This window comes from Egretta garzetta, unplaced genomic scaffold, assembly GCF_000687185.1.
Source record: "Egretta garzetta isolate BGI_Z169 unplaced genomic scaffold, ASM68718v1 scaffold508, whole genome shotgun sequence".
NCBI classification, from domain to species: Eukaryota; Metazoa; Chordata; class Aves; order Pelecaniformes; family Ardeidae; genus Egretta; species Egretta garzetta.
In genome coordinates, this window is record NW_009260609.1 from 414,698 (window position 1) to 428,449 (window position 13,752).

Below are 13,752 nucleotides of genomic sequence, written 5' to 3' on the forward strand. Positions count from 1 at the left end.
AACAGGCCTCAGAAATGACAGCTTCTCCCAACTGCCAGCTCTTCCACAGATACCCGAGCACTGCAATGCTCTGTTCATACATGACTGCTGTGGAAGAACAACTGACGCTATAAAGAAGGGCGATACATACACAAAGTAAAATCCATGTGAAAACAAAGTCATAACAAAACATCCTGCTCATCACTTAGCTCTGTTTCAATGGCTGATCAGAGCTAACGATGAGCGCAGAACACGAAGAGCTAACGCAACCAGCCAATGCCAGTGCTCAGAAGCAGCATTAGTCACCCTTCCTACTGCCACAGCTCCCCTCTGCTAGTTAATATACCTAACACATCTATATACACTAAATCTTTACGCAATCTGATCAAAAGTTAACCAGTCTTTAAATACCCTTTGATATAGGTGTTAACGTGCCTGTTCCAATGAGTTTTTCTGGAAAGCAAATCAGAATTTAAAAAAATAGCATCAGCAAGCTTTCCTTCTATACCTTAGAAGAAATCAGGCAGTAGAAAAGACAGCCAATTACCAAAACAAAACCATTTAAAATATAACAGCTACCAAAACAATAGGATCTGGTATGCTATGCTACAACCATACAAGAAGAAGATACAACATCCTACTAGTTTACCCGAGGGTAGTCAAAAAGTGCTATGGTTTGTATTGTACCTGTTTCACAGATGGGAGGACCCAGTGTAACCTCCCCAGATTTCATTTCTCTTTTTGACAGTTCTAGAGCAGAAGCAGCAGAAAGGAAAATGAAATTAACCCCACGTGCATCAACCCTGCAGATCTGCTAGAACCTCAAGTAATAGCCTTCCCTTCCATCCTATTTAGGGGAGAACACAGCGTGTTGATTCTGAGATTAGAAACCGAGATTAAATCATGTTATATACGGAAGTGTAGCAATTCCAGCAGATTTTTCTCTGCTAGTATCTGATTTTAGTGGACAAAAAGAAAAGTCAGAAACCTACCAGAAAACTGTTTTAGACAGGGGGCCACAGGATTACCTTTCAATAGACATTTTGCCTGATCACTACATAAAAGGAAATAAAGAAGCTATTTACATCTTAGATACTTCCATGACTTCACAGCTATTAAGACACAGTCCTCTTCACCACAGCTGAAGCTAGCACTAGCAGTTTGCAGAAATCCACTGAGTTAATCCAATAGCAAAGAACAGAAGAAAGTATTGATGTAATTAGAGAACAGAGAGAAAAAAGCCTTTTAGAAAGAGACATGTGCAAGTTCAATACCATGCAGACAGTTGGGTGCCATCTTAACATCATTTTATTAGATTTAAGCCGAAGCTTTCAGCCTTGCTACCACCTTTGAACGGTTTCAGACAAACTTGATATTAACCAAATATCCATGTCTTACTCCTTTCTTAAAGTTTTGGAAGAAGTCCAAGATAAATTAAGCCCATTATATGTACACTTTCTTGTTGCATTAATGAAAATGTAGCTAGATTGTCTCTTTTGAAGTGTATGTAACAACCATGAAGACCCATTAATGGTTAGTGCAAGACTCGTTTTATGCTAACATTTAGAATTCAAAGATGAACTAGTAATTAATACTGCTCTTCCCCTCCCCTCCGCACTCCATGTGGCATAGATATTAGTGTCCTCTGGGCACTTCAAGACATGCATCATTATAATTTCAACTTGAAGTCAAGAGGGAATTAAACTAACTATGTAATAACATACTTTAATTATTGTTCTAAACAGAGAACACCTGCATGCACTCTTTTGTATTGGAAATATGCATACTAAGAAGGTAGACAAATATAGGAAAAAAAAAATAGATATCCCCCCAAGTTCTATGTATGCATATTTCCCAGGAAGAGAGAGTAGCATTTGATTCTTAACCCTTTTAAATAATGTTAGCTGTTGATAGCACTGCAGTTTTCCCCTTTGTTTTTGAAAAGGCAAATGCCCACAAAACCAATTCAAACTAATGAGCCTAGTGTTGCCCTGGGAAGAAGAGAGGCCCATGCACAACTTCTGTTCCTAAGGGAGCACAGAGATTGGGACACTGTTTTTCTAACTCCTCTTCAACTCTCTCATCAGTCCTACCCGACTGAGTCAACTCTAGAGCTAGTGGGGCAGCATCGGTCACATTTGAAAGGCACGTGAGACAAAGACTTCACTGGCCTACAGTGATGGCAACATCTGACTGATCGAACATTTGTATAGCTCGAAACAGGATGCATCATTTTTCTCCAGTGGCATTGGCTCCAGCCACAGGTACCATCATGGACCTTTTCACCGTGAGGAACACGTGCTACATGAGTTACACGACAGCTTCAGTCAATTTGACCTTCTCATGTTTGCACAACAGACCTATCGAACAGATTATAGATTTCCTCATGGCTAGTAATAGAAATGTCGTTAATCCAGAAAATGGGGATAACACACTTAAGCTATCCTTCATTTCAGCCCCAAACTGAACACCAGCTCAGTTTTGAATATCTGCACATGCTGAAGAGGCTAGTAGAGAAACAAACAAAGAAAATGCCTTATTTCAACTGCATAGATAACTGCTCACCTTCCCTTACAACCTCCTCAGCTCTCTGAACCAGGACACTGCAGACACAACCAAAGCTATATCCATATCTTGCTGTTCTCCATAAATTTATAGGAATGAGTTAGGCAGAAAAATAACTCACCACTGTAAGAGATGGTACAAGTTCTTTCATGTAGAACAACACATGCAAGGAGGTTGAATAAAGGATTAAACAAGGATTCTTCACACAGACGTGCACTTTTAGTTAAATATACATGGGAACACGAGAGTTTAGTTATAAGCGTGTTCCTGAAACAAATGCTTGTATCCTATTCCAGCAGCAGAATTGAATCTTCTGAACATTACTTTGTGGCTACAGGAAAACTTTATCACACGTTTGCAGAACCAACTGTATTTAATTACTATTAAAAATGAACTGCTTACAGCAGCCAACAAACACAGCATACAGCAGTATACATAGCCTAGAATTCCAAGGTACTTATTTGACTATATGACAACCAAGACTTGACCATTCCCACCATAGCAAAGCAGCATCAGAACTTCAGTATCAAATTATATCTTTCAGATTAATTTAAACTGGAGGGGATCTGATAGAGCTTTATATTATTACAAATCAGACAACCCCCATAAATTGTCACGCATTCAGAAGGAAGGCTTTGTAATAAGTGCGAAGTAAATGGAACAACCTTGAAAGCAGGCACTTGCCCTGTAAATTTACTCTAAGCAAGTGAATTAAGAATCAAATCAATTTTTTCCCCTTCCCCTCCCATTGACATGGATCTGGGAGCTATGAAAGGGGTATTATTTATCTCAGCAAGTCTTCCTCTCACTGTTGACCCCTGGTTACTTTATTGGTGGGTACCAACATTACAGCTTTTCTCATTAATATGAGTATCAATGAAGAACAGAATGAAGCCAGACAAAGTAAGCAAACATTAACAAAACCTAGAGACAAATTTGCTAAGCTGGATTCAAAACTCAAGAATGTGTACTTTTTGGTTTCTTTAGTACATCATTTTCCACTGACTCTTCCACTGTTCTGTCTTCTCCAGGTTCCTTGGCAAACTGAAGTTTCACAGACTACCAAATCTTGAAAATCCATCCTAAGCGTTTAGGGACAAACAAATTATCACTGATAGCAAGCTGCCACAAGTCAAGACTATCTTTTCCTGCCAGCTAAAGCTTATTTTATTTACCTTACATTTGTGGTGATCTGTGAATAGATATAAACAGCTTGAGAAGATCTGTTGATACGCAACAGTTTGTTCTTCAAAGCCCTGTGACAATTACATTCTGACAGTCCACAGTTTAAGTTCAAGACACGAAGCATTAGAAAAAAGGGATGTGAATTCTGGAAATTAACCTCAAATGAATTGTCACCAGCTAGGTTTGAGCAATCACTTAACCCTTCACCTCTTACAGGGCAAGAGGAGATGCGAAGTGACTATGAGCTATAAACCATACCACCCTGAGGTTATCACAGCTTAACAGCAAACATCAGAAGACACTGCAGGAGCACTAAATATTTGACAACCAACATCTTAAGTGTATACGCAAGTCTAAACTAATTTCAGTTTCTCTATTTCCTTCCCTTCTTCACTTTCTGATAGAAGAAAGCACTGGTCTGTGTGGATGAATCAAGGAAACAATATTCTGCTCTACAAAGGTCTCCAACAGCCAAGTACAACACTAAAACATGTTGGGCCTATATATAAACATACGGTTTAAACAACAGTTTATAACCAACACAAGAGGTTCTATCAGCTCATTGTTGTGTACAAAACACAGTCATTAGTGAGGGGCAGCAGATGGTTATACTTGCTCTTGATACTCCAGGTAAACCTGGTCTGACTTCTAGACTTTGCTGATTACATGCAGCCAGTTACAGTAAAAACTCCATGTTGCAATATAAGGAAAATCATGTTATTGTAACATAAAGGAGAATTAGAACTATCAAAAGCACCCCAAAAAAAAAATCTTTTGTACATGGTATAAAAGAAAGGAACTGTCACTAAAATCTATTAAGTAGCAGCACAGGTTACAGACCAGTGCTATTAAAATTGTCCTCAATCAATAGGAAGAACAGTAAGTGGTACCAAAAATTGCATACCCTAAAAAACTTCTACTTCAGTCTTGGAGCAGATCAATAATTCAGCAATTTACATATTTCTCAGCTTACTGCTTAAAGCCCATCAGTCAAACCTTCCGAGTATGAACAAGCTCCCTAGTTAGAACTTAAGTTCTCCAGCTGGAATCCTCAACCTCTACCATTAAAAGTGTAGGTTGTGTTTTAAGGTAGACATTTCAACTTTACAATGCTATAAACAGTTATACATATCTGGGGGGGGAAAAGACTGAAAGAATCCCATTTTGTGTTTTAGGTTAACTGCGAGCTCATACGATATTTCACTACAATTTACATGTACGGAACTGCTTCAGAAGGAGAAAGGGAAGCTAGCTCCATCTGAAACTAGCATTTTCTATCAATTGTAGGATACTGCATTAATGCTAACATTGCCTACTCACTGAAAGTCCAGAAATGTAAATTTATCCAATTTGAACGTTGGATGCTTAAAGTTACTTAGGCTGGTATGTTCAGAGTACTAGAAAGCATAGGAGGGAATACATAGGAGGGAATAAAGACCTAGTCGGCTATCTGGATGCAGAACAGGCATTGCAAGAACAGAGTGTAATAATAATCAAAAAGTAATGATCTGAACAAAAAACACCAGAACACATCCTGTTGGGAACAAGATACATATAATCAGGACTTTCAAGCCTGATGCAGGATGTAAAGAGACTGCAGTTTTTGTACTAATACTCCAGTCTTATCTCAGATTTAAAAAAAAAAAAAAACTTCAGAGAATGAGCACCTGTGCATCTGTCCATGGGGCATGTAATTGGTTACTCAAGGACTATTAGGCTGTTTCTTAGCAACCTCTGCAAGCTCTAATCAAGTAAGACTAAGATTGTCATTTAGCCTTGAAACGCCTTGCCCCTTCCATCTAATATAGCATTCTAACTGCTACTGAGGAGCAAACAGTCATTTCAACCACAGCTAAAAATCCATCCTCACTATGTGTTTCAGCTGAGAGCTCCTCTTAGCACTTGCTATCAGAAGATCTTCATGTCAAGTATGCTTTTTACATTTTATTTATTACCTGAAACAGCAATTAATAAATCTTTACATTTCCTCTTTTTTTTATACAAAAAATGCTAACCACAACTCTAAAAAATGACCTTGGGAATAAAGTTTAATAAAAGAGCATAAGCTATAGCCCAACTCTTAACCAACAACATTTTATAACAATAAAACATTATCTGAATGTAATTGCAAGAAAAATGCTTAATAGCAAAAGCAGCAGTAAAGACATTTCAGGGAAATAGCAAGCATTTATCTCACAGGGCTGGATGGTATTTAAATCTTTGGTGGTGCTGAAACATATCTGCTATGTTACACACGCTGGATTTCTAAACCCAAGTATCTTTCAGCTAAATTCTGCCCATCAAGACCAGAAAAAAAAAAAGCCAAAAGAATCCAAGTAATTGAAAAACAAACTAATCTGTTCAGTCCTAGTCTAGCTCCATTGCTCATCTATAATATCAATGGACATATGATAGTTTCCACTTAAGACAGCAGCCTTAAAGATTAAGTTTTATATATTTTTCTTTATACAGTTAAGCAAAGGCACCAAAAGTCTATGGTTAAATCAGGGATGGCCACTCTTCCCTGACTCAAGATGATGTACACAAGAGCCATCACACAGCTCTTTTCAGCTCGTCCCGTCCCAACAGGTCTCCCTGGGTGCACAGCAGGGCAGACAGCAGCTCTAAGAGTGTCCCAGCAACCCCATGGAAGGCAGAAGTTCTGCAGGTGCCCGACATGGTCTTAGTCATCCACACTGTTTCATTTCCCAACCCTGGGGGCAAGGGAAGGGGAAAGCAGTCGGGCTACACATCCACCTCACGCTCACGTGACAGCTGAACACACCGCTCAGAAGCCACCAACTAGGTATGGCAGACAGTACTGCCAGTGGTCATCTCTGGCTAAAGACCAAGCAATTTTAGACACCCACTAACCAGAAGCCAGAGCAGCTTTCTAGCAAGAAGCCCATCAAAGGCACATCAGAGTTCTGAAGAGGAAAAGAATGGTGGAGTTACTGCCAAGGAACAGCAGCAACTATTCTTTGGGTAGGCACCTGGCTAAGCATTAAGGAGCCAGAAGCAATGCCAGCATGCCCTCATTCTTCACTCCCTGAAGCAGCCTCTCTCCTTCCAAATTGCTGCTCCCAAACTTCTTCCAGATCAGAGGATTACTAGCAGCTAGAATTGGAGAGGACCAAGGGAAAGTAAAATGATGTACTAGCAGGAAAAGTGACCCTCCCTTTTTAGTCTCTTCAGTAGGCTGAGCAGCTCTGAACTGGAGCAAGCCATGCAAATAGGACCCACACAGAGTTGACAAAACATTGGCCTTGTTTTCAGAAGAGGAGGGAGGGAAGCTTTCAGGCACACAATAATTTAAAGCTTCTGCAGATGACTAAGTGTAAGATGCGATCATAGCTGCTTTATGAACTTAATAAAGTAGTTTCTGAAGTATGTCCATAGCATGTATTTCAGAGCCAACGCTTGCACAAAGCAACACCCACAGGAAAAACAACTGAAGGTGGACTACACAGGAAGGATGAATTCCACTCATCTCACCTATACATGGTGACTTGATGGCATTGCTCAAAAGAGGGGCCAGACAGCCACCAGCCCACAGGGATAGCACAAAAGTAATTTTAAAAGTAAAAAAAAAAATCATCATAATTTACCTTGCACATCTGTCGCAAATACAATCCTTCTCATACAGGAAAAACTTTGTGCCAACTGATTAATGACAAACAGACTAAAAAAATGCACTAAACCATTTTTGGTGTTTTTTACATCCAGAAAACATAGTAGTTTTGCATTATTTATTGTTTGACAGAAGCTTAATTTTTTGCAGCTTTTGTGCTGACAGTGAACTCTAATAGTGACTCAAAGCGAGCTGGACTTGTGCAAAGAACACAGCATCAAACACAGAAGGTAGCTTTTACAACGCAAAGCTTCTCAACATATACACCAACAGGTTTCCTTGAACTTCACAGGACCGCTTAGAAATTCTACAATAGAGTGGGAACACGGCCTAATTAGGTCAAACATCACAAGTCTGATATAAACACAACCAATTATGGTTTCACCCCAACCAACTATGTTAAGATAAACCTGATTGTTTAAGATTAAAGCTACCAGTAGTCATGTCTTTAGGAGGCCTTTCATATACAGACTTTTTTTTTTTTTGAGAAAACAGCGTTTGAAACATCTTCAAAGAGCCTAAAGACAGTGCTACGAAGCGTCCATCACACTGTGGTGAATCAAATGTACCCTGTTCCTACCTCGCCCTCTCCTCCAGCTCACATCCTCTAGTGTAAGAGTAATCCTGACTAATACCTATTCCATTTTCAGTCAAAGATGTAATGCCCGCACCAGCTGTGTGGCCACGAGTGTAGCATTTCACCGATAGGCTGGCTGGAGTACCTTCTGGAATAAAGATTAGAAAGTTGACAAGAAGTGTCTAAGCATATCACTCTCAGCATCTGGGAGGTAATGTTATTTCTCTGCAAGTTTTGAGTTCAGCCTCAGTGTTTCTAATAAATAAGCAAGTGTTTATTTAAGGAAGCTTTCAAGGAGTATAAATAGAAGTGTTCTTTACTATCTGACCATCTCTGTGACATTCAAAAACCCCCCAGAACTTAAGGTATAAAAAGCTTAAATAGTTAGCAGAATACTGTCCTCTGAGGCATATTCATTTCAAAGACGTAAGAAATTCTAGATTTAGCGACATCAATGTATGAAAGATTAAGAGTGCAAAAAACATTTCTGCTTACAATTAGAAGACAGATTTTCTATAGTTACATGAAACTTAAGTCTTTAGGCTTTCTATTCTGGGCAAGCTGCAAATAGTTGTTGGCACACACAGCATGCCAATAATAAATCCCTTTTTCAAAGAGTGGTTCTGAAGTGCTCACCATTAAGGCCTTGATTCTTTTTTAGAGGTGACACCTGCAGCTGCTATTGAAATCAACTGGAGTTGTCACTACCCAGCATTGCTAAAGTCAGTCTCTAAAACATCACCCAATTATCTTCTTTTAGGAAAGACTATAACAAAACCTGCAAGCTACTCTGCATCTGTGTAACTTGAAACTAAAGGGATATCAGGTATAGAATAAACCATTCCCCCAACCTCAACCTTTCATTTCTAATCAAAAAAGTTTGAAGGCAAACACAGTGCTGAACAGGTGAAAGCAGATGATTCCCTGACTTACTTCCCCACGACTGAGAAAACGTGGATCCATGTTTTCTGATCCACAATACATCTGTCCATGAATTGCAACAGGCAAGGGAAGGCTTCATGAGCACAAGGACTGCAGGTGTTTTGTCAAAATAAGAAACAGTTTGTCACGCCAGTTACCACTGCAGTCCTAGAGTCTACTGACAAGCCAGTCAGGCAATCAGTCAGCTCAGGGGCAGGGGGGAAAAGTGGTCAAGTATTAAAAAGGAAGCTTTGTGCAGAGCTTTCCACCTGGGGGGAAAAAAAAAGTTCAGCTGCTCGCAAGTAAGGCAATAAACATTTATGTATTTCATCAATATGTGGCTAACAACTACATTTTTTTTCCATGCTGACTTCCTCTGTTAATGAAGTGTGATGTATGTACATTACAACCCATCACTATACCAGGTGAATTTTACATTTTGGCATAAGGTCTTGCTCTCAATTCTTATTCCCTGCCCTCAGGTCTTGCTTGGGACCATGCATTTGCATGCACTAATTTCTTTAAAGGGAGTTTCAATGGAGCAAAGAACAACTATTTAGAGGTAAAGCTTACTGTCTATCACTTGAAGATGCTTCATTTGTGAAATTCTGGGTTTTTTTCAGGAGAAAAGTGTGCATACAGTTCTCCTCAGGTACAGCTGTGCACAAGCATCTTTTTCAGTGATGAATGGCCTAACTTCAGTCTGCTTAATTTAAGCATATCTGTCACGATGGGTTGTCATTCAAGCTGATAGGATGCATATTTACTCTCTCAGGGAGCATGGAGTAATCTAATTCCAGGATTTTTTTCATTACAAAGCCTCAAGATCCTCATCAGAGCGCAATGATGTCTGTGTTAAGACAGAAGGTAGACCAACTGTAGACCTACCAGCCAAACAGAAATAGACAGGAACATTTCCTGCCGTCAGGCCATCTAGTTCCCTACAGGCACCAAAGATCCCAGATAACACACTTCAAGGATAGATGCCTTCCAGGGCCTAACCACCTTCATTTTTCAAATTAGAAGGATTGAGAGCACTTGATGCAGAATCCTATACTGAAGTAGACAACATCTGATAGTGCCAAACAGAACACTGTACCCATTAAGTAATAAAAGCTATGAGCCCAAGTATTCCTGCTCAGTTTTTGGCAGGGGAGGGGCTGCTTTCTAAGAAATTCAACATTTACTGCTGCAGCCAAGTTATCCTCTCAACAGTTTTACATATTTGATGGTTCATGCCCCTGAGTATGTTTTAGATCAAGACTGAACCCTTCCAGATATTTGGATGAGACTCACATATAGACTGCATGTGAAACTCTCAAGGAGCCTGGATATTAAATTGATATACTTTCACACATTTTTATCTACCTGAAAGTTAACAGTAATTCAGAAGTTTAGAGAGAGGTGCTACAATCACACTCTAAATAGAAAAGAGCAGTGCTTATGAAAATAATAAATTAGTTGCTCACATTCTAGTGGGGGAGGCACCCTTTACTCAAGCAAGCTGTGAGAGCTGCCTGAAACTCTACTACCCTTCTTCAGAGAGATACACAGAGTCCTAGCTAAACACCAAGGGGGAAAAAAAAAAAAAAAAAAAAAAAAAAAAGTGAAATCACTTGTTTCTGCTACTTATCTCCAAGGCCCTGAACTCTGAAGTTCACCTGTGGAGTTCAGAATATACGTACCCATACATATACTGCACTGTCAGTCAGTCACACCAGAACCTCAAAACCAGAGAGGCTGAGGGGAGATAACGATGCATACTGTAATGCACTATTTCGACATCCAAAACTAGTCAGAACAATTCCTCTATATGACTAATTAACTGAAGTAATGGATGCCATACCAATATTTGTGGTGCAGGAAAAGCTGTGAATTCCCTGAGGGAAGGAACAGGGTGGAGGGAAAAGCCACACACACACAACTCCATTTCATGCCATCTTGCAAAGGAGTATGAAAAATGGTTCCACATCACCCATCCAGCAGAACGCCTGTAACTTTAAAACACCATTTTCAGAAGCAGCCTTCAGTTAAACCCAAGTCTAAAATTCTGCCAATAACCTAATTGTTACTGACAAATATTTCTGTGCAAGGTATTTCTGAAGCTTCAGTGTCTGAACTAGCTTTGTGCTAGAGAAAAAAACACCCAAGACTAATCAGCCTGAACTGTGTAAGTGATCAGAATGAATTCTTCAAAGCTACTTGAATGCTTCTGTCTTTTTTGCTTTAAAGTTGCACATAAATTTTAATTGCATCATTTGTTTGTTAACAATCTCAAATGAGCATTAAGCTTCAAGTTTTACAGCAGGAGGCAAAGAAAGAAATGTGAGGTAGGTGGGTGAAGACGACAGCTGTATTGTTCTAGCTGTTCCTCAGCCTCTCCCACTGCCAGATTTCAGTGGATGATGTATCCCAAGGTAGCAATTTTAAGATCTTTTTGGCAATATCCCAAGCTCCTCTTGCAAATCAGAGATCAGACTAATGATATTGAAAAAAAAAAAAACCAAACAGGAAATAGAAATAAACCAGGTAACTGACACTGTATCAAACAGTGGAAGTCACTGAGCTCTGGTACTGCAGCTTTACAGAAGAGATACTTGTCCAAATTTTAGAGTAAAATTTTACCATGTAAAAAAAAAAGTGTAAAAAAAAAAGGCAAAAAACCACCTTTCAAGATACTACTTGCCTTACAGCTACTGCTAGCTCAAGACGCTGCAATATCAAACAGACATAAAGAAAACCTCCCTCAAGCGATTTATACATTAATACATTAAGACTCCTTAAGTGAGGGAGTTCTCATCCAGATGAGGTTCAGTAAGAAGTCCACAAACACCGTGGCTGACTTTCATTAGGGTTGGATTTCTCTGCCTTAAAAATCCAATTTAGAGCTACTGAAATAAGTCCTTTGCTCACTGCCAGCACCAAGGCAAATTTGTTTCCTAAGTGAAGGACACAATTTATGATTCTCTTTAGTCTTGTCCCTTCCCAGCATATTCAATAAAGGAACGTTAATTTCATTACTGTTGCATAGAAAAAAAAAAAAAAACACCATATAAAAACTACATCCATATTGTTGTTTCTTGTTTGCAAACCTGAGAGAGAATATGACTTGAGAATAATTTTGAAGTTACCCCAAGGAGTTGAAACCTAACCCAGGAACGCAATCTACTTCAAAAAAACCTTGCGTTAAGCTAGCATTACAATTAAGCCTCTCCTTGCAGAGGCTATATGGCTTACGTACAGTTGTGACAAAGATGCCGCGTTCCCCATTAACAGACTGAATGTCCAGGGTTCAAGATGTAACTACAACACACAGGAGGGACCTCTTCCCATAAGTGCATCCACGGACTACAATACAGGGACTGTTTTTAAAAGTACAACTACTCCACAACTTATTTTTAGAATCAAGGGTGGGCAGGGAGAGTATTCAGTAAACCTTCCAAAAATCAGCCATCCACCCACTAAAGTGCAGTGGCTCCGTTTTAAATAATTACAGGCTGCTTCCCAACAGCTGCAAAAAAACAGTGAAAAGAAAGACCAAATATTTCAGGTCCTTTAAAATGCTGGAGGCAATGCTAAAAAACCAGCAGCAGACACGGTATTGTATGCTAGAGACACTGTGGTAATTTAGCTGCAAGAGGTAGGTCAAACAGGCCTTTCTTAGGACTTGATGAGCATAGAACAACAATATCCGGCAGCTGCAAGGTAGGAATGTGCTTATTCCAACAGAGAAACACCAAAGAAGGCTGGGCTTAGGGACCTGCCTTGTAAGGATTATCAAACCCTCCTCTCGTTTCAAGTAGCAATACTAGAAACTGGCAAAATAAAAGCGTGAGTTAAGTTACCTTTACTTCCTCATGCAGATAACATATAAAGTTTGAGGTGCTCACGTTACTGAACTCTCCTACCGAAGAGTTTATGATTTTGCCAAGCCTGTATTAAACGGTCAATAAAGAGGAGAAAGAATCTTAATCTTCCCTTTGACCTTACAACTTAAAAGCAAAGTTCTAAAAACCCTGTTTTTACAGTATTGGCTATACCCATCAACAGGAATCTTTCTGACTTCAATGGGCCACAGCACCACTAAATGCAATCAAAACACCCCAACATGGCAAACAGACAGTAAGCGCCTCTGTGCAGAGAAATTTATCGGTTGTACCATTTTTTTTTTAACCATCTAACTCGAGCAAAACCCCTACCTTCAAATAGTGGTCAGTTCTTAATTTGAGGTGCGCAGGCATCAGGTTGGAGGGTCCCTGGCAGCGCAGAAAGTTAGTAATTTATGGGGGCTGCTTTCCTTTAGCACAAAACACGAGTGAGCAGTTTTGTCCCTAACCATTCCTGGCAGTGGTTTTCCAAGTAACAAAGATCTTGCAAGCTACGTATCTCAAGAAGTCGGCAAGAGCCATTTCATCCGTTAGTCACCAGGTGCCAAATGCAATCCACAGGTACTGGGGCTTCTGATACTCATCTCCCTCCTGAGCTAGGGCATTGCACCATCCCCATTCCTCAGCGCCTCGCAACTTGCCAGCTTCCACCCCGTGGCCCACTTGGAAGGGCCAGAAGCAACAGCTGTGAAACTCCCTGCAGGATCCTACCTGCCTGCAGCCGGGCAGGAAGCCCGGCCTTCCCTCCCTCCCCTCCCGTCCGCCACTCCCCAGCACGGGCCCTTCTCCGCACCCAGCACCCCCAAAAGGCAGAAGTACCCCCCGTCCTCCAAGGACGGGGCCGAGCGTTGGCCTGCAGCCCCTGCGGATGCGTCCCCTCGCTCAGGCGGCGCATGGGGAGGCCAGGGGCTGGGGTAACGGACTGGGGAGGGCGACTCACAGCGACCCCCGGGACCCCGAGGGGAGGGACGGGGGCAGCGCCGGGGTCTCGCACGCGCGCGCCCAGG

At 40.6% G+C, this 13,752-nt stretch overlaps 1 protein-coding gene across 1 annotated transcript in view; it reads right to left on the reverse strand.

Moving 5' to 3' along the window:
• The window catches only part of JAG2 (jagged canonical Notch ligand 2), a 73,635-nt gene that overhangs the window by 54,966 nt on the left and 4,917 nt on the right, over positions 1-13,752 (reverse strand). The window lies entirely within an intron of this gene.